Source organism: Littorina saxatilis, linkage group LG2 (assembly GCF_037325665.1).
Source record: "Littorina saxatilis isolate snail1 linkage group LG2, US_GU_Lsax_2.0, whole genome shotgun sequence".
NCBI lineage: Eukaryota > Metazoa > Mollusca > Gastropoda > Littorinimorpha > Littorinidae > Littorina > Littorina saxatilis.
Window position 1 is genome coordinate 66,399,201 of NC_090246.1, and position 26,387 is coordinate 66,425,587.

General features: G+C 38.6%; 1 long non-coding RNA gene across 2 annotated transcripts; it reads left to right on the top strand.

The window, feature by feature from the left end:
* Positions 1-6,290: 6,290 nt before the first annotated feature.
* Positions 6,291-20,815, top strand: LOC138959569 (uncharacterized). 2 transcript variants are annotated; one of them, XR_011453746.1, is made up of 5 exons: positions 6,291-7,887; positions 8,417-8,482; positions 10,168-10,242; positions 12,637-12,841; positions 20,157-20,815. It is a non-coding gene; the product is annotated as an uncharacterized lncRNA (long non-coding RNA). The 2 variants fall into 2 exon arrangements; XR_011453747.1 differs by having other exon boundaries at positions 6,291-7,033.
* The last annotated feature ends 5,572 nt before the right edge of the window (positions 20,816-26,387 follow it).

The following is a 26,387-nucleotide window of genomic DNA, read 5'->3' on the forward strand; positions in this document are numbered from 1 at the left end:
GTTGCAGTTCCGGAGCAAACGATCCAAGTTTCTTAGCGAATTTGCGTTTAAACGTGTTTTTCCCATAACATAACAATGCACAACTCGAAAATATGACTAAGAACAAATCTACGGTACTTCGAAGAAAGAAGAATAACAACTTTCTTGTCCAATACGACTTGCATTTTGCCGTGTGCGCTGTAAAATCTCCCTACCTTCAAAGCAGACGAAAAGCAGACATCTTCATTTACTTACATGGGAGAACTCGTTGGTCATAAAGTCTTGCAGGACCCAAACATACTTCTCCACGCTTGCTTTTCTTTTCGTAATCAGTTGCTTCGCAAAAATAAAATGTCATTGTTTTCTCAACTTGTCAAAACGACCGCAGAACACAGAACTGGGAAACTACACTGATTGGAATACGAAAGATATTCGATGACGAAATTATAAATGACGTCATGTGGTCACACCTATCTCGAGAACTAAGCGTCGCACAGAACCAGCGCCCTTCCATGCATGCATCATAATCAGTCGAAAAGTAGGTCCCTGCCATACTCATTACATGATATACACACGTGTGGTTTGAACGATATTTTTTTTTATCTCATGAGTGATCTCACTCAAGGATACATTGGTATTTTGCCCACAAAGCTTAGAAGTTAGCTTTGCTCCTTTGCAGACATCTTTAACAAGAAAATGTTCACATATGTGGCGCTTTTGACAAGAAAGCTCTTTCCAATACTTCGCATTGAGATTTTTTTTTTTAAACTTTTCCACATTACATGCTCATGGAGACGACAACCAGATTTTTGATAATTCTTCCCAAATTTGCTCACTCTTTATTTTCGAAAAAAAAGTAATAATTCATGGTTTTCTTCTAATTGCAAAAAAAAAAGGTTCATTTTTGTATTCGCATCATTCAAAATTACCGTAGAATAAAAAAAGGTATTTTTATTTTTGAAAAAAAAGGGTTGCCCCATGCTACATTTGATTCTTTGTACACTGAGCCCAAAAAGTTCAGGATATTTTTTCAGTGGTATACCCCAGATGTTAAACAGCAGTTTTTGGGTCAGAAATTAACGTGTATTTTAAGATATGTCTTTCTTCTGCTCAAAAATGCCTTTCAGGAATCTGAGCAATATTTGGGCATGACGTCACATGTTCGTGACCATGCCTACCCTCAAAAATGGCGTTTTTTGACGGCATGATTCACCATCAACAGTCAAAACGGCGACTTAAACTGAACGATATTTTGCATTTTTTACACCAAAATGTTTATTTGGTGTCTTACCTAACAAGTCATACAAAGTTCGTTCAAATCCGTCGCGCAGTCAGGCTTAAAGGCACAGTAAGCCTCCCGTAAACCATCACAGAACTCCCCGAGCGTCTACATACAGTACAAGCATACTTTCATTTAAACGCTCACCGAACGGGAACATCCAGGCTGCTTTCTGTCGAGCGTGAGAACTTTTCAAAGAATTTTTTTCGTGGACTTGGCCCTTTACAACAATGGCGCCTCGTTTTGGAGTGCTGGACGGCTGTTATGAATATCCCAGAAAATCACGCCCGGACAGTAAGCCTCCCGTAAACCGTCACAGATACTGTCAGGCTTTTACACACAGTACAAACACCCTTCCATTTGAACGCTCACCAAACGGGAACATCCTAGGTGCCCTACGTAAAGAGCGAGCAATTTTTAAAGAATTAATTTTGCAGATTGTCTCGAACACTTTTTGGACCCATCCTGAACTCAGGTCAAAAATGAATTACTTCCCTTAAACTGGCGATAGCCGTGGATCGATGATTATCAGAATGTTTTTGGACCGTGGTGCGTTTTTGCGCTAGACCTAACTTTTAAAATCTAAATAATAAATTGACAGCTTGTTACACAAACATTCTTTAATCATAAAAGAATTCTTTTTTCATCAAGACAAGATCAGCGCAATTCGAAGATGTGAAAGTTTGAAAAAAAGAAAAGCCCGGAAGCAGGGTCACGCAAGGGTCGTGGCGGACGACGGTTTATGCGGCTCTCAACAGTCAAAAGCCATCGCTAGAGTTCTTGTGAACCACAGCCGTTTGTTTCGTGCATAAAAACGTGCTATTGTAGATAAGCTCACATCGAGTCGCATTCAAATGACTAACTGACGACTACATTGTGAAAAAGGGAAACTGGATCACACGGGTTCACGATGGCTCAGGGGTAATATAAACCACGCAAAAATAAATTCTTTGAAAATTGTTCGCTCTTTACGGAGGGCACCTAGGATGTTTTCAATCGGTGAGTGTTTAAATGAAAGGGTGTTTGTACTGTGTGTAAAATCCTGACCGTATCTTTGATGGTTTACGGGAGGTTTACTAGCTGTGCCTTTAATCTAGCGTGTAAAGGAAAGCGACCACTATCCTGAAAAACAGCAAAAAATCCTGGGTTTTTGTGGTGCTTTTGCTCTGCTGTTCTATTTTTAGACGATGACGTCTGCAAAACTCATATCAAGGTGGCTGAGTGATCTGGGGCCAGTTTCATAATAAGCCAGAAACACAGTCGACCAACTGCAGTTGTCCGAGAGAACCACAGTAATCCGACGTTATCGGGTTTCACGAACAAAATTTCAGTCGGCCGACTGCGGGTCGTCTCACCGGAAGTCGGCCAAACACGGTGATGCTCTCCCCATTTAGGAACCTACGCTAATTATGATGACGCGAGCTTCCATTCAAATAAATTAATTTGAATGGAAGCTCGCGTCATCATAATTAGCGTAGGTTCCTAAATGCCCAACACTGTGTTCGGCTTACTGCGGTAAACCGAAAATAAATGTAATTATCCGCACAGTCAATGGCAGAATGCTCACACTTTTTTGGATTGTGAGCCAAACCAGAGACTATGGAGGTCTCCCTTTTGCGTACTTCGGAGCGGTGTCACGTGATACGCAGAAATGGGTTGGAGGGCAAGAAGCGGAACGGCTAGTAGCGTCAGTGCGCCGCTCGATGATTCGGGAGTGTTTTAATTGAATAATGTCAAAATCAGGAACAAAAACGGTCGACCAGCCAAAAGAGAAGTACATTACATCATTGAGTGACGTTGCTAAAGTGCGATACTTGGAGAAATTGACCGAAGCTCTTTAGTTTCAGACTACATATAATTTCTGCTTCAGTGTGTGTGCATGAGTTTTCATTTTGTTATTATTCAAGAACTTGTAGTTCTATTTCTAACTTTGTATGTTTATGTGTGAAGCTCTTTAGTTTTAGATTACCTATTATTTCTGCTTCAGTGTGTGTGAGTTTTCATTTCATTGTTATTCGAGAAATGGTATTTCTAACTTTGTATGTTTATGTTTGGAGAAGCGATTCTTTTTTCCTTTTTGGGCCGGATCAAGTCTGGTGTCTGCTTTAGTGCTTACTTTGATATTACCTTAGAACATTTATTGTGAACCTGTAAATGTGTAATGTGTGTGTGTGTTTTTTGTTCTTTTTATATTTAGTCAAGTTTTGACTAAATATTTTAACATCGAGGGGTTTATTTTTTCTATTTCTTTTTACTTTAGTGCTGCGGAAGACAGTAACTAAAAATTTCCCTGAATTCAGTGTTACGTGTTTTTTGTTTTTAATTTTTATATATATGTTGACAATGACAGTTCAGTTAAATAAAGCGTTGAACACATTATATGTATTTTAATTTTTACCAATCTGTCACTCTGTGAATGTGAAGCTGGTGTGAGTGTGATATTTAACACATTACTTTTGATTTGTACCTAATCTCTGCCTATGTTAGCTCCAGTAGGTGTGTTTTCAACAGTTTTGTTCAATTTTGTGAAACGTTACTGTTTTGAGACAAACCAGACACATATTTTTCCGTTTAGGACAGCTGGGCTCAACATATTAACTTTGTTGACTAAACAAAGGAGCCATTACACAGATACACATTCATTCTGACAATCACTCACCAGATTCTTCACAATTAAGAAATTTCTCAGATAAGACACACGCAAGCTTAAAAAAAAAGTCTTAAGAACAAAAACGTTACTGCAACAACAATGTATTTATTAGTTCTTACTAAAATCACATGCTTCAATAAAAAAAAAGAGCATAAACTGTACAGACATGCTAACCAGCACTGATTAAGGCACACACTTGGAGTCAAAAAGCTATGGCATCAACATAAGCAGTGTTGAATCTGTTTCAAATTGCACACTTCAGTCAAAAAGCTATGGCATCAACATATGCAGTGTTGAATCTGTTTCAAATTGCACACTTCAGTCAAAAATCACATGTCTGACAATGAGTGAATTAGTGTTTCCAATCAATGAACGGTAACTGTTTACATATAAAAACTGAAAAAAAAGTGAAAAAAAAAGAAAAGAACTGTACACACACACACTTGGCATCAGATCTCAAAATCAAATAAGGAAAAGTGTTGAGTCTTGAAAATGCTTTGAATTATACACACTTGAGTCAGGAAGCAAAGGAACTACACTCATGCCAGCCAGCACAAGTCATACAGATACTGTACACAAGTCAAATCAATACTGTGTTTCAGGTTTGGCATCCACACAAACAGTTTTGTTTCTGTTTTAAATCACACACTTGTCAATAAACTATACAGACATGCTAACCAGCATTGATTAAGGCACACACTTGAGTCAAAAAGCTATGGCATTAACATAAGCAGTGTTGAATCTTGTTTCAAACTGCACATTTCAGTCAAAAAGCGAGTGAATCGGTGTTTCAATCATTAGCAAAATTAATACTGCTGTTGAGTAAATCTCGGTGTCTTCCTCCAGCGTCGACTTTCGGAATTCTGAAAAATGCAAGAGCATTTTCCTTGTTGCTTCGGCTTGTGCAACCGATTATGCAACAAGTATTCACCATCTTGAATGAAATTTAGCCAAATCGTCGACGCAAATACGGAATCGCCGCAGCGAAACTTCGCGATCGGCACCACGCTTCCATGTTTTCGCAAAGCGGCGCGGTGGCTTCTTGCCCTCCAAGCCCCGGTGCGCACGAAGTGATGACGTCAATAGGGAGACCTCCATAGAGTATAGGCCTACAAATACTCTATAGTCTCTGGCCAAACCTTGTGATTGTTCTTCGAAATGCTTCCCTTCCCCCCCTCTCTGCTACAGGGGCCAGTTTCATAAGATAGCAGTGAACCGACTGACAGTCGATCGACTGCCCAGTCGATCGACTGTGGTTGATCGCCGGGTCACTGTAAAGCGGGTTTCATGGGCGAATCACGGTCATCCGCGGACGACCGCAGTCGACTGACTGAACAGTAATCCGAATTGTTACTTCCGGTAAATGCACGTGCACGTGCAAGATGGCCGAGTACGAAGACTCACTTGATTATGAGGAAGAAAATCATTTACAATCGGGGAGCTGTGCATTTTCGGATGCCGAATTAAGGGCCTTGTTGATGGCCTACATCGACAACATAGACCTGTTCGAACGGCGTCACTGTCCGGCAGCGAAGGAAGTCAAGAAAGCGGCTGCTTGGCAGAAATTGTGCACAGCCGTTAACGCCTGCGGACAAGGTTCACTGAGGACAATAAAGTCGCTAAAAAAGAAGATAAGCGATATGAAGTCTAGCGCGAAATCGTGGCTACGGTTCCAGAAAAACCCTCCGACTGGCAACAGAAAGGGGAAGACAAAATTGTGGTATTACGATACCGTCATCGACCACGTTATAGGGAGAGATTCTCCTATCTTGGACGGTGTTGAAGGTGAGCTTGAAACTGCAAAAAACAAACACGCACACGCACACGCACACACACACACACTCACGTTATCGTACAAACTCAGAGGTTGTTATAAAAGAATCTATAGAACACATATGTTTGAGTGCCCCGTAGATGATTCCCTTGATTTGTTGAATTTACAGGGTGTTGTTTACCCTCAGCATTCTTGGGGTTGGGTGTTATTCTAAATCTTCGCGAGTTGCTCTTGATTTACTCGTTCATGTGACGTCGAAGCCTTCTTGCGTCGTACTGTGACGTTGGTGCAAAAAAACACCAAAGTAATTCTTGGCGACATTGACCCTTTTGAGTCACGTTGCATTGTGTATGGCCTGATTCAACAATTACTTTGAATCGCCTCAAAAGTACGATTGGATTCGACATATTTTGCAATTAAAGAGTGCCTAAACTGCCTCCCTACATCTATCTTTTTTAAGTGCTAAGACTCATGGATACATGACACAAGCACGTATCCTGTCTGCTTTAAAATCAAAACAGTAAGTCTGCTTTAAAATCAAAACAGTAAGTAAACACTAGACTACAGACCTTACGGACACTGAATGAAAGAAAAACAAAAAACACTGCATTAGTTGTTTACATATATATACCAGAACATAACTTACCAAGAACTTGAACGCGTAAGTGACAAAATGTGCTGTCCACAACCCCACGTTTAGTTCTTAATTGAAAAGATTATCATAAACACTTGACATACTAGAAAGACACAAAGGAAGAAAAACGATTGTTTACAACAGTACAAGGTTTCAGTTATATGAAAGGAAAATACTACCTGAAATGATGTGTGATAACACATTAACGCGACTTTTTTAAATATTGTAATGAGAACAAAATCTCTTCGTTTATGTGACGCCGAAGCCTTCTTGTGTTGTAATGTGACGTTGGTGCACAAAAACAAAAATTAAATCTTCGCAATATTGACCCGTTTGAGTCATGTTATACTTTGTATGGACTGATTCAATTTGAGAATCGCGTGTATATATAGTATTATGTTAGTCCTATATTACTTGTGTGGTGAATTATGCAGAAGAAAAATGTGTTTGGATTCCTACCTACATAGTAGTTTCTGTCAGATGGTAGCTTTTAGGATGCAGTCGTCAGGGCAGATATATAACTTTAACTTGAAACCGGGTACTGGTGCATGTGATCTTCGATGAGTATTTTATTTTTGTTTACTAATTATCCACTTACATTTGTGTAATTATCAAGTTGTTAATATATTTCAAGGTGGCTCTGAATCGGGTGTAAGCGGGCTGTTCGGACTGACGGTGGTCCGAAAACTCAACCTGGGATCGGCAACGGCACAACTGGTATGCATGAATGACATGTTACAGTTAAAGTTATACCAAACTAGATAGAATCTCTCTGACCAAACTTAATCCTAGTCTGTTGGCATTTTCCCCCCTTTTCCGTTTCACAGTATTAATTTAGTCTCCGCCGAACGCATTAGCCGCAGTGCTTCTGCATTGCTTGGTACTATGGTCACCACTGCTGCAGTGCGTAATAGGAGTACGTGATGTCAGTATCGTGTTAACTTGAGTGCACATGTACCCAGGGGTAGAGTACACTTTCTTGTATTCAGAGCAACATGAAACTGCACTATGCTATTTTTTCTTGTCTGTCGGACGTAAACAACAAAAGCGTCAATTGATCAACGAGGCCGAATCGGAAAGGTGACAGAGGCGGAAAGCTGACATAATCGAACAGTGCAGGTGGCCTCAAGTTGACACCTCTCTGCTCACAGGCAGTAGCAGGGGGATGGGGGTGGGGGGTGGAGGAAGGCTGAGCTGGCTAAACTCAGCGGGGTGCTGGCGTCGGCTGGAAGTGGAAGAGCCCAGGACATAAATGAAAAGGCGAACTCTCCCAAGGTTCAGTGGTCATGGCTTGCTTGGGGTAGGGAGTTTGGTGTTGTGAACAGGGATGCATGGCATTTCCAGCTGGAGAGTGAAAAGTCACTGCCACAAGATTGGACAGCATTCAACAAAGTCACACTTGAACTGAGAAGACATGCGGACTGACATGCGGCTCAATCTGCAGGGTTTTATTTACAACAGGTTTTGAATGGTTATTCCTGCAAAGCATGTGTTGCAAAGAATCTGCACACACATGCGTGCCTCTGTATGTATTTGTGTGGCTGCTTTTGTATGATGCCTGTTCAGTCACGGTGAGTGCGTTCATTGCCTTGAGAATTTTGTTCTGTTCCTTTGATAAACACCATTGATGAAGACATGATTTTTACAAACATTTTACAAAATAATATTACGAGTCAGTTTGATGTTATCGTTTTAGTACAAGTAGTCTAGTGGCTAGCACAGCCATATACTCAATCATTTTGTTTGTGCGCATGTCATGTCAGTGTGATTATATGGGGGAGGGGAGGGGAGGGGAGGGGGGAGGGGGGGGAGGGGGGGGAAGGGGGCACCATTTGACAGTACATTTTTGTGAATGCATACGATGAACAGGCAAACGGTGAACCTGGACACTATGATGTTCGCTACTGCGAATGAGAACGTTTTTAATCACCAGACCAATTCATGTGATAATATTGTTGTCCTTATATTTGCACAAATTCAATTGAATAAAACATTTTCAGATTCTGCAACACCATATTCAAGACATCTGCAGATGCCCCAGGTGTGAGTGCACATATGGTCTGTTTCTGTAGGTTTTATCATATTGTTATTTTATTTCAGATGCCACTGACATCAGTGAATTTGAACAGCAGGCAGAAGATGCATTCCTTCATGATACGTCGTTCGGTGAGCGAAGGTCATGGATATATCTCAATCATAAATATGATACGTCGTTCGGTAAGCGAAGGTCATGGATATATCTCAATCATAATAATGATGAACAAAATCATAAACACAAACACTTCTTAGTATTTTTATATTCTTCTTTCTCAAAAAACAACAAATTTGAATATAATCATGTGGATTAATAAAGATTGGAAATTATTCAAGAAAATTATTCAATGAATAATAAATAATTCATTTTGTCATGAAGTTTGTTACTGACATCTGGTATTAATTACCTGATGAAAGTCTTATTTTTCATAGCGTTACATAAGATCATGTTAGCATTTTTTTCTCACAATTTACAACAAATGTCAACATTATCGCATCTGATTATGCATACATATTATCGGCAAAAAATCAATTTTCTCAACCCAAATAAAGCATTCATTTCTGTGTAAATTCACTCAGACTTTGTACGCCATAAAATGCTGTCCATTTGGCTGTCTCATTCACTTTTCGGAGTTATATGTGTATTTTACAGAGGTCACTTGACCGCAGGCCAATAAAAGGGTTCCCCCCAAATCAATCTCCCACATTTTATTTTATTTTACTGATTATGTGATAGACGCATGCATCAGTTCCAAAGAGATTACAAGAGAAATACACAAGATATAGAAATAAAACAATTTTTTCTGCATAGGCAATTGATTTGGCTTTCTTCTCGTATGTTGTTAAACATACACAGAGAATACTACATGGCTTGCTGTTTTGTATAAGATTTACACGATTTTTTCTTTTAAATATTGAACTGCGAGCGAAAGCGAGCTGTTTACTATTTGAAAAAGCAACGAGTGTAAATCTGGTACGACACAGCAAGCCATGTAGTATTCTGTTTATCCTATATACTGTACGTACGTGTATTTTACTGAAAATGTCCTGCAGTCGAGGCAGCTAAATTGAAAACGCTTGGTTTTGGAACCTCGATCTCTTCTAAAGCCTTGTGCAATCTATTACGTCAAAGTAAAGAAACGTCACTCTGAAATTGTGGCGGGACGTGTTACTTCTAAAATTTCATCGAGGGTAATTAGCGAGCGCAATTTTTTTTCTATAATGACGTTTGTCTCGGTGACTTTGGCATCATAAGCAGTGGAAAAACAGGTCCATGCCAGACTTGCTTGACATAACCTCATTTACATGATATACACACGTGTGATTTGAACGAATATTATTTCACGAGTGTCTCTCTCACGTATGTAGGATAACACGTTGTACATAATATGAGTTGTATTTTATTTTTAAAGTGGTACGTTACTTTTTTGTGAGGTTTATTTTGGGGGTACCTTTATTTGGGCAGCTGTCACTTGACCCCTGTAAAAGAAATAGATCTTTTATTTAAAATATTCCAGATAGCCAAGAGGAGCACCTTTAATGGCGTTGAACGTCTGAATGAATTAACACAGCCATGAATGATTTAGTTGTGGTACTAACAAGGGTGAATTACTTTTTTTGCATAGTTTATTTATATATAAATATATTCAGAAATATTTAACGTCATTTGTATTTTTGACATGGCTCAAAGAAGGGAAATCCAGTGTTCAATCGATACATAGTATCATAAATCGTCATAACGTTTTCAAATTTGTTTATATTGTCTTTTATAGTTTTGTAGTGTTGAATCAACATTACAATTCATGTTACATTTCCAGATTGTTCCAATGCTTTTACGATGATGGAAGAAGTGATGGAAGAAAAGGTAGTGGATCTGACTATGGACGTTGCAGGTAGAGATTTTTATTTTTTATTTATTTTGTTGTTGTTGAAAAAGTTTTTTGCTGATAACATATCAACACAAGAACAATGAAGTTTGAAACGTAATCGCTCTAAATGTATAACAAGTATACATCATGGTTGTATGAAACACATATCCTGGCACATGAAATATTATCAAACATAGCAATGAAAAGGCGAATTTGTAGCGAAACTCAAGATGATTGTTGCAAGCTAGTATGTTTGTCAGTCTCCAAGGCAGTCCAACACTAATAACGTACACAGTCACAGAGAAGAAACTGCTTTTATCACTGACTGAACATAGCCCTCGAATCAATACTGGTTATAACGAATGAACACATAAATACAAACATTGTTACAGATTTGCCTCAATATGTTACACGAGAATCATAAACAAATTAGACTAAGCATTACAATAACATTTGAGAACAAGAAGAGCAAACGCTCGATCGAGTCACTTTCGCAGTTCTGAATATTATATGAGGCATCAGATGGACAGGAAGAAATTGCTATTCACAACACAATACAGATGTAAATAATTTGATGTAAAGAATAATCCTATAAAGTTTGAATCAAATCCGATGAATAGTTTCAGAGATATGATATTTCAATTTTTTTCCTTCAAGACATACCTGTGACCTTGAAAAAGGTCAAAGGTCACCAAAGCAGACGTCAAAGTGTAGAGGTCACTGGGAGTCACGTTCACATAAAATTTGAGCCCGGTCACTTTTATAGTTTCCGAGAAAAGCCCAACGTTAAGTTGTGTGTTGCCGAACAGAAAAGGCTAGTTATCTCCCTTGTTTTTCTGATAACGTTCGTAAAAGGCTACAGATGTAAATACTTTGATGTAAAGAATAATCCTACAAAGTTTCAATCACATCCGATGAACTTTGTCAAAGATATAAAATGTCTAATTTTTCCTTTGACGCTGACCTGTGACCTTGAAAAAGGTCAAAGGTCAACGAAACCATCGTTAAAGTGTAGAGGTCATTGGAGGTCACGACTAAACAAAATATGAGCCGGATCGCTTTGATAGTTTCCGAGAAAAGTCCAACGTTAAGGTGGTGTCTACGGACGGCCGGACGGCCGGCCGGACAGACTAACACTGACCGATTACATAGAGTCACTTTTTCTCAAGTGACTCAAAAAAGGGAGGTAAGCGCTTCTTTAATAACAATAACAATAACAGCACTTTATTGTCCATTAAAATATATAAAAATGGACATTTTTCTTCGGCACACTCTGCCTGCCTATAACAACAATTGTATAGGACAACACACATGACACATAGGTTCACGTATGTAACAACAAGCATATTTATCATATTTCCAATAATACTGACCTAAGGTGCTTTCTGTGTCATCTTTAAATTGAATAAATTACAGATACAATCTAAATAAGGTCAAACGTCTATCACATTCACAATCAAATATTATATTGCACTATGTAAATTTACCCTCTCATATCACAAGAGTTGAGTTTCACAGCAGAGCAATCACATTAGGAATATCACAGATTAGGATGTGTAAACTGCAAAGAGCCCTCACTCGATCAATAATGTACACTGGCAGGTCACTGTTCAAACTCAGCAAAAACTAACGGCTGTACTCGAGCGGAGTAATGGCGGGACCATGGCAGAACACACCTGTCCCTGTCGCCGAATCAAGAATCGCTTCCACTGGTCTCAATACTAAACACAACACCACAAGACTCACAAAACAGGTAGCAGCCATCCTTACCTACATTCGCAGCACTTGCAAAAGAGTCTCACCAGTCACAAAAACAAACAATACTAGAGGCAGGTTAAAGGTGTGTCAGGGTCGCACACGAGTTGCGCCCCCGTTACGCTCTAATAATACATATGTCATGAGCCATAGGACCAAGTAACATGTAATGTTTACAGCGGTAATGTCCTTTGTATTTTATTTCTGATTTATAGAGCTCTGCCCCGTTTGATTTTGTGCTAACTAATACTATCGATAAAAAATGGTAACAATGTTTGTACTTTTGATTTTATTTGCAAACACTAGTTGTATTCCATTGACTGTATTGAGGAATGCAAGCAGTCTCTTGTGTATGAATGTGTAAATAAGTGTTAGATTATTCAGATTCCTTATTAACTGGAGGAAAATCGCGCAGCGTGTCCCTTAAAGGTAGCTTACTTACTGAATTGCATGTGCTAAAAACAGCCGACAGAATGTATCTATCAACTAGTTATTTACCAGTGAAAAGGATGTTCCACTCGCTAAATCCTGCAAGCACACAAACAGCCAGCATCCTTGTCATTGCATGTACGCACATATGTTTACACTCCACATGTGCACATATATTCACAAACACTGTCTGTTTGTACATTACTATGGCAGATTGCTCTCGTTATATTTCAGCACATCAGAGAACTCGAACAGCCAGCAGATATACCCTTTGAAATAATCCCTGACAAAAAAGGAATCCTGCGCCTGGCAGGGTCTTTTCTTGACACGTCGAAAACGTCTTCCAGGCACAACATTCCTACTCATCATGTCTCAATACCCCTGGTGGCCGCTGAAGTGCCTGGCCATTCGCGAGCTGGAAACGATTCTTTTTGCACAGGTATGTCTTCACATTTAAGTCACTATGACCTTCACCTTTGTGCACTCTCCTCGGTGTCTGAACACCCCTGTGTGCACGCTAAAGAACCCAAATTGACAGTTAATTGTGTAGCGCCGTATAGCAGCTCGCTTTTCCCATTGAGGAAGCAGCCCAAATTTCCATGAGGGTAACCTCACAGGACTATATATAGCTATTTTGATGAACACGTGGGGGAATTCGGGGGCTGTGATTGGATGGTCTCTTCCGATCATCAAAGCATAATGCTACGGAAGTCGGCCATTTTTCTCAATATCCAAAAGCATATTGTCAATAACAAAGACGCATGGTTCCGGTTTACCCACCTGTACCACACGATGTTTCACTGATCGACAACAGCATACACCGACAACTTGAAATTCTTCTCGGGAATGTTTTTCAGCTTTACAAATGTCGATAGCATACCCTTTTCTGCTAACTTCCTGATGAAACAGGACTAAACCTATTATTTTCTGTCCCTAAACACCACAAAATGCCCAAAGTCGAAAGATGTAGTACAAACAGGGGAGTACAACGGAACATCCATTTTTTTGTGCCTGTGAGCTTAGTTCACAGTTGCCGACTGACACAAATGTTCGCATTCGGCTTTTCTTATCTCGTAACTCCGCACTAAATACCCCACTTCCCCTCTGAAGTATTGATGTACAACCCATGGCACTAACATTCATGTAGTCGTTTATAACTGAGGTTGAAAAATTAGGTTCATTGTCTCGTCTAAATATCTGACCCTATTGCTACGCTGAAAACAGAATAGCTGTTAAAAAAATCTTATGTGTATCCGTATCCTAGATTTACAGAATACTGATGCCTGGCACTGATGCTAAGCTATCTTAAATTCGAAAATGAGCATACACAATCTGAAAAGACTATCCACATAGAGAATACTACATGGCTTGCTGTGTCGTACCAGATTTACACGAGTTGTTTTTTTAAATATTGAACTGCGAGCGAAAGCGAGCTGTTCACTATTTGAAAAAGCAACGAGTGTAAATCTGGTTCGGAACAGCAAGCCATGTAGTATTCTGTTTATCCTACATACTGTACTTCCATGTATTTTACTGAAAATGTCCTGCATTCGAGGCAGCTAAATTGAAGACGCTTGTTTTAGAACCTCGATCTCTTCTAAAGCCTCGTGCAATCTATTACGTCAAAGCAAAGAAACGTCACTCTGAAAGTGTGGCGTGACGTGTTAGTTCTAAAGATTCATCGAGGGTAATTAGCGAGCGCAATTTGTGTTTCTATAATGACGTTTGTCTCGGTGACTTTGGCATCATAAGCAGTGGAAAAACAGGTCCCTGCCAGACTTGCTTGACATGACCTCATTTACATGATATACACACGTGTGATTTGAACGATTATTATCTCACGGGTGTCTCTCTCACGTATGTAGGATAAAGTAGATTACATGAAGCAAATGCACACCAAATTTTAACACAAACAATTCTGTTTCATGAATGTTGTGGTCAAATGACTTGAAAAGAAAAACAGTGTATTTTAAGGTAGCTCCGACACATAAAAGAGTAATTACAAGCAAAAATAAAAAATAAATCATTCAGCAAACTTATCATTTGATATAAAATATGGCTTAACCTTTACACTGGTGCAATTCTGTAACACATGTTACATAGCCACTGGTGAATTAACAGAGAGAAAAATAAAGAAAAACGGTCATATAGGTTTTCACATCCATGGGAGGTAATCGGAACCGACCAAACAGACTGAGCCAGTAGCGCGACATATGTCGTGACAACCAGGAGACTGTATACGTAAAGTAGCGCGACATATGTCGTGACAACCAGGAGACTGTATACGTAAAGTAGCGCGACATATGTCGCGACAACCAGCCTAAGGGTTAAAATACTTTCGAACTGAGAAAAATAATATATGTTTCACATGGTATTTCACCGTTAAACGAACCTGCAAAGCCAGGAACGATAATCTTATTGATTTACCTTATTAATGCACTTGAATGTTATCTGGCACCTTTACTTTATGCTCTTATCCTTAGTCTATCAAAATAGAAGATGAAACAGAGTTTTTTTAGTTTATTTCATGGTTCAGAAAAAAATATTGCTTATTTTCTTAAGTCAATCGATTTAGCGAAACTTTCTTTGATTCTTTTTGGTTAGTAATTATCAATATGCCGTAAACATACATCAGCGATATATTCTTCCTTGGCTTCCATGAAAGTCTTGTCCAAAAATGTTCCCCCTCCCCCCTTTTTGACTCACATGCGAAGCAAAAGTGAGTCTATGTACTCACCCGAGTCGTCCGTCCGTCCGTCCGTCCGGACGTCCGGACGTCCGGAAAACTTTAACGTTGGATATTTCTTGGACACTATTCAGTCTATCAGTACCAAATTTGGCAAGATGGTGTATGATGACGAGGCCCCAAAAAACATACATAGCATCTTGACCTTGCTTCAAGGTCAAGGTCGCAGGGGCCATAAATGTTGCCTAAAAAACAGCTATATTTCACATTTTTCCCATTTTCTCTGAAGTTTTTGAGATTGAATACCTCACCTACATATGATATATAGGGCAAAGTAAGCCCCATCTTTTGATACCAGTTTGGTTTACCTTGCTTCAAGGTCAAGGTCACGGGAGCTCTTCAAAGTTGGATTGTATACATATTTTGAAGTGACCTTGACCCTGAACTATGGAAGATAACTGTTTCAAACTTAAAAATTATGTGGGGCACATGTTATGCTTTCATCATGAGACACATTTGGTCACATATGATCAAGGTCAAGGTCACTTTGACCCTTATGAAATGTGACCAAAATAAGGTAGTGAACCACTAAAAGTGACCATATCTCATGGTAGAAAGAGCCAATAAGCACCATTGTACTTCCTATGTCTTGAATTAACAGCTTTGTGTTGCATGACCTTGGATGACCTTGACCTTGGGTCAAGGTCACATGTATTTTGGTAGGAAAAATGTGTAAAGCAGTTCTTAGTGTATGATGTCATTGCTAGGTTTAGTTACCCTAAAGGTCGAGGTCAAGCATGTGAGTCGTATGGGCTTTGCCCTTCTTGTTCTAAATTCCTTGACTAATATTCCCTCATAAATATCCAAGTGAAACATTATGGACAAATGGGAGATCATTAGCTTGGGTTATTTTTTTATCAGTTTACTCATCATTATATGTGTTAAAATTATGCAAAAATAATGCAGAATCAAACCAGGAGAGCTTTCTGGTAGAAGATATTTCATGTTTTAAAAATGAATGCTTATTCTGAGAGATGGGTGATCCAAAGTGAATTAGAATAGGAGTTATTTTGAAAGCATACTTTGAATTAATTTCCTAGGCAGGACTGAGAAGCTAAGAGTAACCACAAAAATCATCTATTTGTTCTGTCAAAATGTTTGGATATGTGAGACTTTCCTTTAGAGATGTGTAAATACTGAAAACAGACAAAAATACAAATAACATCAGTTGACTGGATAACTTCATATTTAGCACACGTAAACTTGAGTTTATGCATGACCAGTTCACACAGTGGCCAATTTTTAGGTCGTCTCAAATGTTCTGACTTTTGTGTCATTTAAAAAAAATAATACGGGGATCGACTCAACAGTACGATATTTGAAATTGAGTGGTGGTAGTTTTTGCCCTCCAGATTTTTACCTTTGTGGTTATTCAAAGACCCTAGTATACCATTATTCTATTAAAATAACATACTGGAGGAATGCGTTCATCTCCTTGATGAATTATGCGTGCCATGTCGCAAGTGTAATTTTATAACTATGAGTAAGATGGGCATTTTCCAGTCATTTTAGTTGAGAGAAAAATATTTTTATATTTGTTGTACGCATAATCCAGTTTGTATAAATAGTCAGACATTTTCTGTCTGTCCAAAATGTGTTCCAAATAACAAATTTGAAATTGTCAATGACACTGACGCTTTTGAGTGTGGGGATTTCCCTAAATCTAGCTGTAACTGCCTCATTTCGTCAGGTCATCGATAATCTGCTAGGTCAAGGGGATGATTATATATAGTTAGACATTCAAAATAATCAACAAGTCGCGTAAGGCGAAATTACTACATTTAGTCAAGCTGTCGAACTCACGGGATGAAACTGAACGCACTGTATTTTTTCACCAAGACAGTAAAGCTTCGTCAATCCCCGCGTGAAGGAAATCGCTCACCTCCCACGTGCAAAACGTAGTGATATTGACACGCCAGAATAGCGCGGTGGCGTATTGTGCTAAGCAGGAAAGCGCACTTTTCTGTATTCTTGTTAACTTTCTGAGCTTGTTTTGAATACAACCTATCATATCTATATGTTTTTGGAATCTGGAAATGATAAAGAATAAGATGTAATCATTTTTGGATCGATTTATGAAATTTTAATCGTAAGACTAATTAATCTGTTTTCGTTAATTGTGATCACATTTTAAGAGTAAACATAATATTACCAGCTATTGTGTTTTCAGCGTAGCAATAGGGTCCGATATTTAGACGAGACAAGTATAATGCGACGAGTCGCATTATACTTGTTCGAGTCTAAATATCGGACCCTATTGCTACGCTGAAAACATAATAGCGATTATATAGCTGTTATGACCTTGATTTGTTGTTCCAAACTTACAAAATGACAGTTTTTGCGTCGATGCGTTGATCTCAGGTTTTGATAGCAGACAAACTTCTTACGCGCATCATGTTCGCGCAGACATGCACACCGCTACACGCTTTCTGACTTTGGAAGAAAAACTGACTCCAAGTGCATTCGATTTTACAACACAGTTGTTGAAACAGCTTTTTAAGTTGTCAGTGTATGCTGTTGTCGATAGAAACATCGCCGCGTGGTACAGATGTGTAAACCGGAACATGCGTCGGCCATTTTTCTCAATATGCTTTTGGATATTGAGTAAAATGGCGGACTTCGGCAGCAATATGCATTGATGATCTGGAGAGACCATCCAATCACAGCCCCCGAATTCCCCCACGTGTTCATCAGAATAGCTATATATGTATATATTTTTAGATTCAGAATGTGATGAAGAATACGATGCAACATGGGTGTTACTGGGAAAAATCAAAAAACCTGAAAGGCAGGGGTCCAAAATGCTCAAGTTTGAAAGAAAGTTTCTGGACACCGACAAAACCAAATCATAATAAGCAAGATGGCGGCAAATCCAAGGGAGCGAACCGAGAAAGCACGCGAACCGGTGTCAAAAGTCGGATCGGAACCGCTGCTCGTTATTTCAACTTAGCAAAACGAAGCTTTTATTTTATTTTATTTTTTGAAAACCCGGAAAACCGGAATTTCTGACTTCAGATTTTTTAAAAAAACGGAAATCCGGCAAAAGCCGGAAGAGTAACACCCATGGATGCAATCATTTTTAAATCTGTTTGCGAAAAATCGATTTTAATGACAACTTTAATGAGCAAACTCATTAATTAATTTTTAAACCTCCAAGCTGAAATGCAATACCAAAGTCCGGGCTTCGTCGAAGATTATTTGACAAAAATTTCAACCAATTTGGTTGAAAAATGAGAGCGTGACAGTGCCGCCTCAACTTTCACGAAAAGCCGGATATGACGTCATCAAAGACATTTATCCAAAAAATGAAAAAAAATTCTGGAGATACCATACTCAGGATCTCTCATGTCAAGTTTCATGAAGATCGGTCCAGTAGTTTTCTCTGAATCGCTCTACACACACACACACATTCACCAGACCCTCGTCTCGATTCCCCCCTCTACGTTAAAACATTTAATCAATACTTGAGTAAATGTAAAAAGGTAAAAGCGTGAAGGGTTTTAATTAAGTAAGTATGGCTACCACTCAATGTCAAAAATCGTTCAGTAGATCCCCAGATTTGGAAACTTTTTTTGAAATTGCACTAAAGTTAGACCATTTAAATCTACCAAATTACCACTTTGTGGAAAGTGAACACATAAGCTGAAATTAATGTATACCAAATATAAAGTAATTTCGTCCACAGATGCAGTCCAATTAATTTGCATTTTTGGTGGTGGCTTTTTTTTTTTTTGGGGGGGGGGGGGGGGGTCACCCTGTAGAAGAGACTATTAAATTTACTTTTAATTATGAACCGGTTCAAAATAATATTATGTCTTTTGCTTATTAGATCAACACTGATATATTATCAAAGAGTCCTCATTGATCCTGGTAAAAGGTGTTTTTGTGTGTGACTGATTCACTTTGTTTTCCACTTTACTGTTCATAGTCATCACAATAGGAAAAGCAAGGGAGGTAATTTTCTTTTCACAAGGTAGTTCACTTCCCTGAAAACAATTGTCAGTTTTCTTGATTTTTTTCCCTTTTAATAAATATTGTAATTCAATCAAGTTGGCGTTTTAATGAAACAGATCCTGTGATTGGTCTGAATGCCCCAACTCATTAAAAATTACCGGTCATTAATTGTCGATAACCACTCGCTAAAAAAGCCATTAACCACCTGCTGGCGAGGCGCATTGATACAACCTCAACTAGTCTCGGTTAGCTTTAAGGGTAATTTTACAAGTAGGAAATATGAAGGCCAACGAAATACCGAGACCATAAGTTATGCGAAGTGATGACGTCAAATACAAGTTGATGCATGAATTTTTCCGGACTACGTCAGTAAATTCCAAAGATCGCTTTTGTGATGAAAAGAATTTGTTTTAGAATTTGCTGTCCAGAAACCCGTCAAAAAAGAAGGGAAAATTTATGTAAAAGAAAACAAAACAGGAGCAGAGTGATAAGATAGGAATACAGAGACATATTTCTTGGGTCTTGACCCTTGCAGGTAGGTGCATGGACTGAAAGTAGTGTGTGAACAGAACAGAACCAATTCTGTCTGTATACCATCACATGAAAACAGGAAAGAGATCGTCATCAGATTGAATTACAATAACATTAACATGCTTCCATTTGATACTTCTCGGTCTTCATCGTGGTTTGACGCCCTCCCAAAGTCTAATTAAAGCCCTCCGTCGGGATTCAATTAGCTTTGGTCGGGCGTCAATCCACGATGACGACCTCGAAGTTTCAAATGGAAGCATGTTAATGTGTAATTGTTTGAAATAAATTTCTTGACATGTTGATGTGACAGGCGCAGTTCTCCCCTGCCCCCAGTCAGGCTGTTCAATTCTAGGTTGAAATGTGTTCTACTCTCTTCAATGCTATTGATCGCCCAAAAAACAATAATAGTCAAGTCAAAATAGTGTGAAGGGTGCGGCGCGGGTGATGTTGTTATGGGAAGGGTGTGTGAGAAGATCAAGGCTGACAATACAAATAATCCATTTTTTGGCATGGTATGTTGCAGAAAATGACACTCGTTTCTTCAAGAGACCTATATGTGCACCACACCAAGGCCATCAAGGGGACAGCCAAATCATTCCCTCAGTGTCAAGAGGAAAGCAGTGGAACACCAACAGCATGGTTCAACCCAACAGCCGAGTCACCTGAAAAACAAAAGAAAAGAAAATTATGATCAGCTTCTGGAACTAGAAATTGAGAAAACAAAATCACAGCTGGAATGCTTGGCAAAGGAAACTGATGGAAGAAAGGGAAAACAAGAATCAAATGTAGTAGCTAAAAGGGAAATGATCTCCCTCCAGAGAGAGCGTTTACAGCTCAAGAAATTTAAATTGGAAATAGAAACAGAAAGATCACTTCACAAAGTTAGAATTGAAAAAGAAGAGATAGGGCTTGAAAGGGAAAAGGCAAAACTTAAACTCGACCAACTATAGATACAACAAGAAGAGCAAACGCTCGATCAAGTCACTTTCGCAGTTCTGAATATTATATGAGGCATCAGATGGACAGGAAGAAATTGCTATTCACAACACAATGAGTCACGTTCACATAAAATTTGAGCCCGGTCACTTTTATAGTTTCCGAGAAAAGCCCAACGTTAAGTTGTGTGTTGCCGAACAGAAAAGGCTAGTTATCTCCCTTGTTTTTCTGATAACGTTCGTAAAAGGCTACAGATGTAAATACTTTGATGTAAAGAATAATCCTACAAAGTTTCAATCACATCCGATGAACTTTGTCAAAGATATAAAATGTCTAATTTTTCCTTTGACGCTGACCTGTGACCTTGAAAAAGGTCAAAGGTCAACGAAACCATCGTTAAAGTGTAGAGGTCATTGGAGGTCACGACTAAACAAAATATGAGCCCGATCGCTTTGATAGTTTCCGAGAAAAGTCCAACGTTAAGGTGGTGTCTACGGACGGCCGGCCGGACGGCCGGCCGGACAGACTAACACTGACCGATTACATAGAGTCACTTTTTCTCAAGTGACTCAAAAAGCAGAATTGGAAGTTGTTCAACTTCAGCATGCTGTTATTAAATGTCTTCAACTAATCAAGTTGTGTCTTGGTTTCTGCGGGAAATACATCAAATTGGCCAAGCATTCCATCTGTGAATTAGTTTCTCTCTTGAAATATTCTTGCTAATGAAATACTACTATAAAAACATTTTGCTGAAAACGATGTTGGTGTCTAGTCATTAAAATTTAGAACTTTTTCCCGTTGAGTCAAACAAATGCATTGACCACCAGACGGAAATCTCATTTGTTACAATTTATATCTAAAGGAGATCTAATAGTTATAGTGAGTACTTCAGCTGTTGACACGCCTTCTTGATTGCAACTATGACTGAATGATGGTTAGACTTGTTATGTTGTATTCCTTACAGTATTGAATTGTTATTCCTCGAACAATTATCAACCCTATTCAGACACAAGTAATCAGAGGTCTCGCAGATAAATAATAAATGCATGGGTGGACCAATGGGGCAATGTTCAGTACAAATGATTTAATGCATTCTAAATGTATTTTGTAGGTTCTTTCACATTTTAAATCTGAAGAACAAAATCTACCTTTCACATATGGTGGGTAACGTTCATCGCCTTTCATACAAACCACTTACAATATATTACCGATTTGAATGTCAGTGCGCTTGTAAATGTGGTATCAAAATATTGCTAAAATAAGCAGAAACCAATTAAACCTACCTACCTCGAAAAGTAGGCATCAGCAAAGAAGTTTCTCATGAGCTGAACATTTCTGATCTGTGCAGGTTGTGGGTTTTCTCCCTCATGTATGTCAGCTTGCAAATTGTCGTTGTGATCATCGTGCTCACAATTTCTGCCACATTGGACTGCTGGCACAGGAAGTTGCCGGGCCATGTTGTGTAGGACGATGCAAGCTGCAATTATATTGCAAGCTTTCCTTGGCGCATACCTGAGAAAAATATGTTTTATTGATACATGTACACAGGCAATAACAATTTTAAATTTTCAATGTTACGTCAGATCATTCTAAAGTGAGCAAACAAATTATTGCACCCATTTTCGTACTCCAACTAAAACATTCATTGCCGTTGTCATTTCATTCAAACTTTGAGGAGCTACCTTCAAATACACATTTTTTCTCTTCCAAGTCATTTGACCACAACATTTATAAAAACAGAACCGTTTGTGTTCAAATGTGATGTGCTTTTGCTTCAATGTATGTAGAATAATAGTATATGATCAAAAACAAAATGTGCTTTAGATTGACTTAGTAAATATTATCAAATAACCAAAGGGAAGTAATCGCTCTTTATGCAAACGACATGTGTAATAGAGTAAGCGAGAGCTGTACGGAACCTTATCTCCTGGCACCTGAGAGAATAACAAGCATTGAAATGAACAAGCGACTTTCATCCTCATAAAAGGATGATCACCGCAAGCTCATATGCTCATCATTCTCTAAGGCACTCCAACTAACACCTACATACACAGTCATATATACAAGAACCAGCTTTTATTGTCGACCGGACATAGTCCTTAGATCAAGACTGGTTTAAACGGAACAAACACACACATTGTTACAGGGTCGCCTCGAAGGTATCAGTTAGAATCTCAAACAGAATGATATCAAATAACCAAAGGGAAGTAATCGCTCTTTATGGAAACGACATGTGTAATAGAGTAATCGCTCTGCCTCATTCTGTTTGAGATTCTAACTGATACCTTCGAGGCGACCCTGTAACAATGTGTGTGTTTGTGTGTTTGTTCTGTTTAAACCAGTCTTGATCTAAGGACTATGTCCGGTCGACAATAAAAGCTGGTTCTTGTATATGATTGTGTACGTACGTGTTAGTTGGGTCAGTGCCTTAGAGAATGATGAACATAAATTATGAGCTTGCGGTGATCATCCTTTGTTTGAGATTCTTAGTAAATATTATTTAATTAAAAATAATATTAATTATGGATGACAAGATAATTTCAAGACTATTCATTAGAATGATGTGGAATTTTGCAGAAATGTATAAGACATAGGAAAGTTAAAGAGATGCACATTTTTTCTGTTTTGAGACATTTTGTACCTACAAATATAAAATTTAGAAAAACAATATCTATAAGTTGTTTGAACAAATCAAAGATAAACATCTTACACACTTGCAAGCCAATTTTAGATCAAATAATGGGGAGTAGTTTTGAAATTAGACTGTCATCCATGAAGTAACATGATTCCATTCATCGCTTTTCTTATTTTTGATTTAATAATTCTTGCAAAGTTAATTTAGAAATGATCTTTTATTTTATTATGTACTATTGTTTTTCATACATTGCAGCAACTTCACACCAACTTTTAATGCAAACAATTTTGTTTCAAGAATGTTGTGGTCAAATGAAAAACGGTGTATTTTCATGGTAGCTCCTGCCCTTAAAGGCCCTTCACTTGGCTACCAGGCACACTTTTCAGATGAAAGATTTCTGTTGTAGGTATCATGTGAGTGCCGCCGAAGTAAGGGTACCCCCAAAATCTATCTGACAGAAACGTAATGTACCTATAAAAAAATCAACAAAAATTCAGAATAGGCTGAACTTGCCAACTTTTACAAACGAGGAGAATTGTCCGGTTAAATTTTGCATCGTTACAGGTGTTTGTTGAGATGATAAGCAATCTTCCGGAAAATGTTTAAAACGTGCCATACGTCATTTAAAGGTTTACATCCAAATATATTATGACTTTGCATGCGTACAGTCAAATAAATGTTAGAAACACTGCCAAAGTTTCATATAAATACACGAGTTTACGTTTCCTAGTCCTGTAAACACGATCAAATATTGTCGGAGGATTGCATTGCGACGGCCATGTCCAGTCATCCGTGACTGCAGCATGTTTTGAGAAGCATTCAGCGATAACCTCTGTCAATACCAAACACCCTGAACGTTCTGTTTTTTCTCTCGTGCGTTTACATGACTAGCAAATGTCCGTCACTCGTCATACTCGAATGAAACGGAAATACCTTTTTACTAGGGCGATTTTATTTTTTTAATGGTACATTAAAATCTGTGCAATGTGGTGCATTCTGAAAGTAAAATTATACTTGTTTGGATCAGGTAAAAAGGACATTCTCCTCACTTCCTCCCCCCCCCCCCCCCCCCCCCCCCCCCCCCCCCCCCCAAAAAAAAAAAAAACACAACCCCCACAACCCAACAACAACAACAAAAAAACTTTCACACAACAATGATAGCATTGTAATGGTGCATATTTACGTAATTAACCATGTATCCATAATCCAATACTGGCAATAGTGTGACGCGGAAAAATAGATTACTCCAGCGGAATTCGTAAGTTGTGTCCACGTAACACGGAAAAGTCCCACCCCTGATAAATGCAGATTCATTGAATTGACACACCCACACCCACACCAAAGTAAATTTAACAGACTAGGATATTAATACATATGACTGAGTTAAATTTATAAATGTAGAAATGTGTTTGTTTTACTGTTCAGAGTAAAATTATACCAAGTAAATTTTTTTTCAAAAGGGAGTACTCTTTAGAGGAGATACAACAATTACAAACAAAACAATACAAAGACAAAACATACTAAGATTACATTACACAAATCTGGCAACAAGCACTTGGCAACGAGATTCTATCTCTTTCTGAAAAAGATTTGTGAACCAATTTGATGTGGTGATTCATGCCTTACAATGCTGTACTGCATGTACAATGAAAGGCTGGTGCTTGAATCTGCATTCCCTCATTTCTTTGGTAACTGGCTGGCAGCTGTTGGTAAACTTCTATCATTGTGGTGGTGATTCATGCCTTACACAATGCTGTACAGCATGCACAATGAAAGGCTGCTGCTCAATCTGCATTCCCTCATTTCTTTGGTAACTGGCTGGCAGCTGTTGGTAAATCTTTTTTTTTAAATCAATGCTGTAGTGTTTTATGCTTAAAAACAATATATTGTTTGAATACATCAATTTGAATTTAATGTTAATGGTTTTAACATATTTCCAGTGTTTGCTTCTCAGCAATTTACCAACGAGTATGGTATTCTCTTTTGTTGTCTCTCCTTTACTTACTTTTGCATTAACGTTCTTTGTGTGTGTTAGCTTCGCAAGTAAAAGTGGTACATTATGAATATCGTTGTACTTGATTGCTTTGGGCAAGAGAATGATCAAAAAACAAGAATTTAACATGTGTGCCAGCTGTTATTCTCTCTCTCTCACACAAACATATACACACTCTCTCTCTTTCTACAAACACACACAAGCACACAGTCACACACACACACACACATGAACACACACAATCAGTGAATCACTCACTCTTTCACTTAGACTGACTAACAAACCTGAGTTCTCCATGCAGACAGTGCCATCGGCGTTTCAAGACACCATTGCATCGCTCGATTGTTGCACGTGTTGAAGAGTGGGCGTAGTTGTAGTTCTGTTGCACTCTGCCTCTTGGGTTGATGTATGGAGTCAGGAGCCATGGCCTGAAAATCCATACAAACTCAAAGATGGACGACAGAATGTGCCAGCTTTATTTGAGACGGTCAAGGCATCAAGTAACCACAAATATCTCATTTATTTTCTATTTCTTACATAAAACAATGCATGTCATGTGCTAATATTCTGAACATGGAATATATATTGCTAAGAACAGCGTTTTAGGATTTGCATACACCTTATCTAGCTACAGTGCTACTTCTACTACCACTAGTACTATTAGTACTACTGTGCAATGTGATTAAAACAGCTAAACGCATATTGTTTGGGGTGGGGAGGGGGTGTGGCTTTGGTCTCCGGTCCACTGACTGAACGCTTATATCAGGAAAAATCCAGCTGTTTTGCTGCATACTGTGTAGGGATTTAACATACCTTTTTAACACTATATTCTACTTTAATGCAAACAGCCTTATCGCACAGATATACATCCATTTGTTACAATTTAGATCTGAAGCTGACCTAATAGATATACTGCTTGTTAATTCAGCAGTTAGCCCTGGATCTAAATTATACCAGATCTAAAAACAGCACAGAACACAAAACATGCCAAACTTGACAAACTAGGCAAGAGGATGGAGTCTAATAACAAACTTACTGATAATATCAATATTCAACTGAAACATACCTGCACATGTAGCCGCCGTCTCCAAGTAAGTGACCAGTTAGTGGAGGTGGATCCGCTTCCTCGAATGCATCAAAAACTGCACTTTCACGCAGTATTCTTGCATCGTGGGCACTCCCTGGCATTT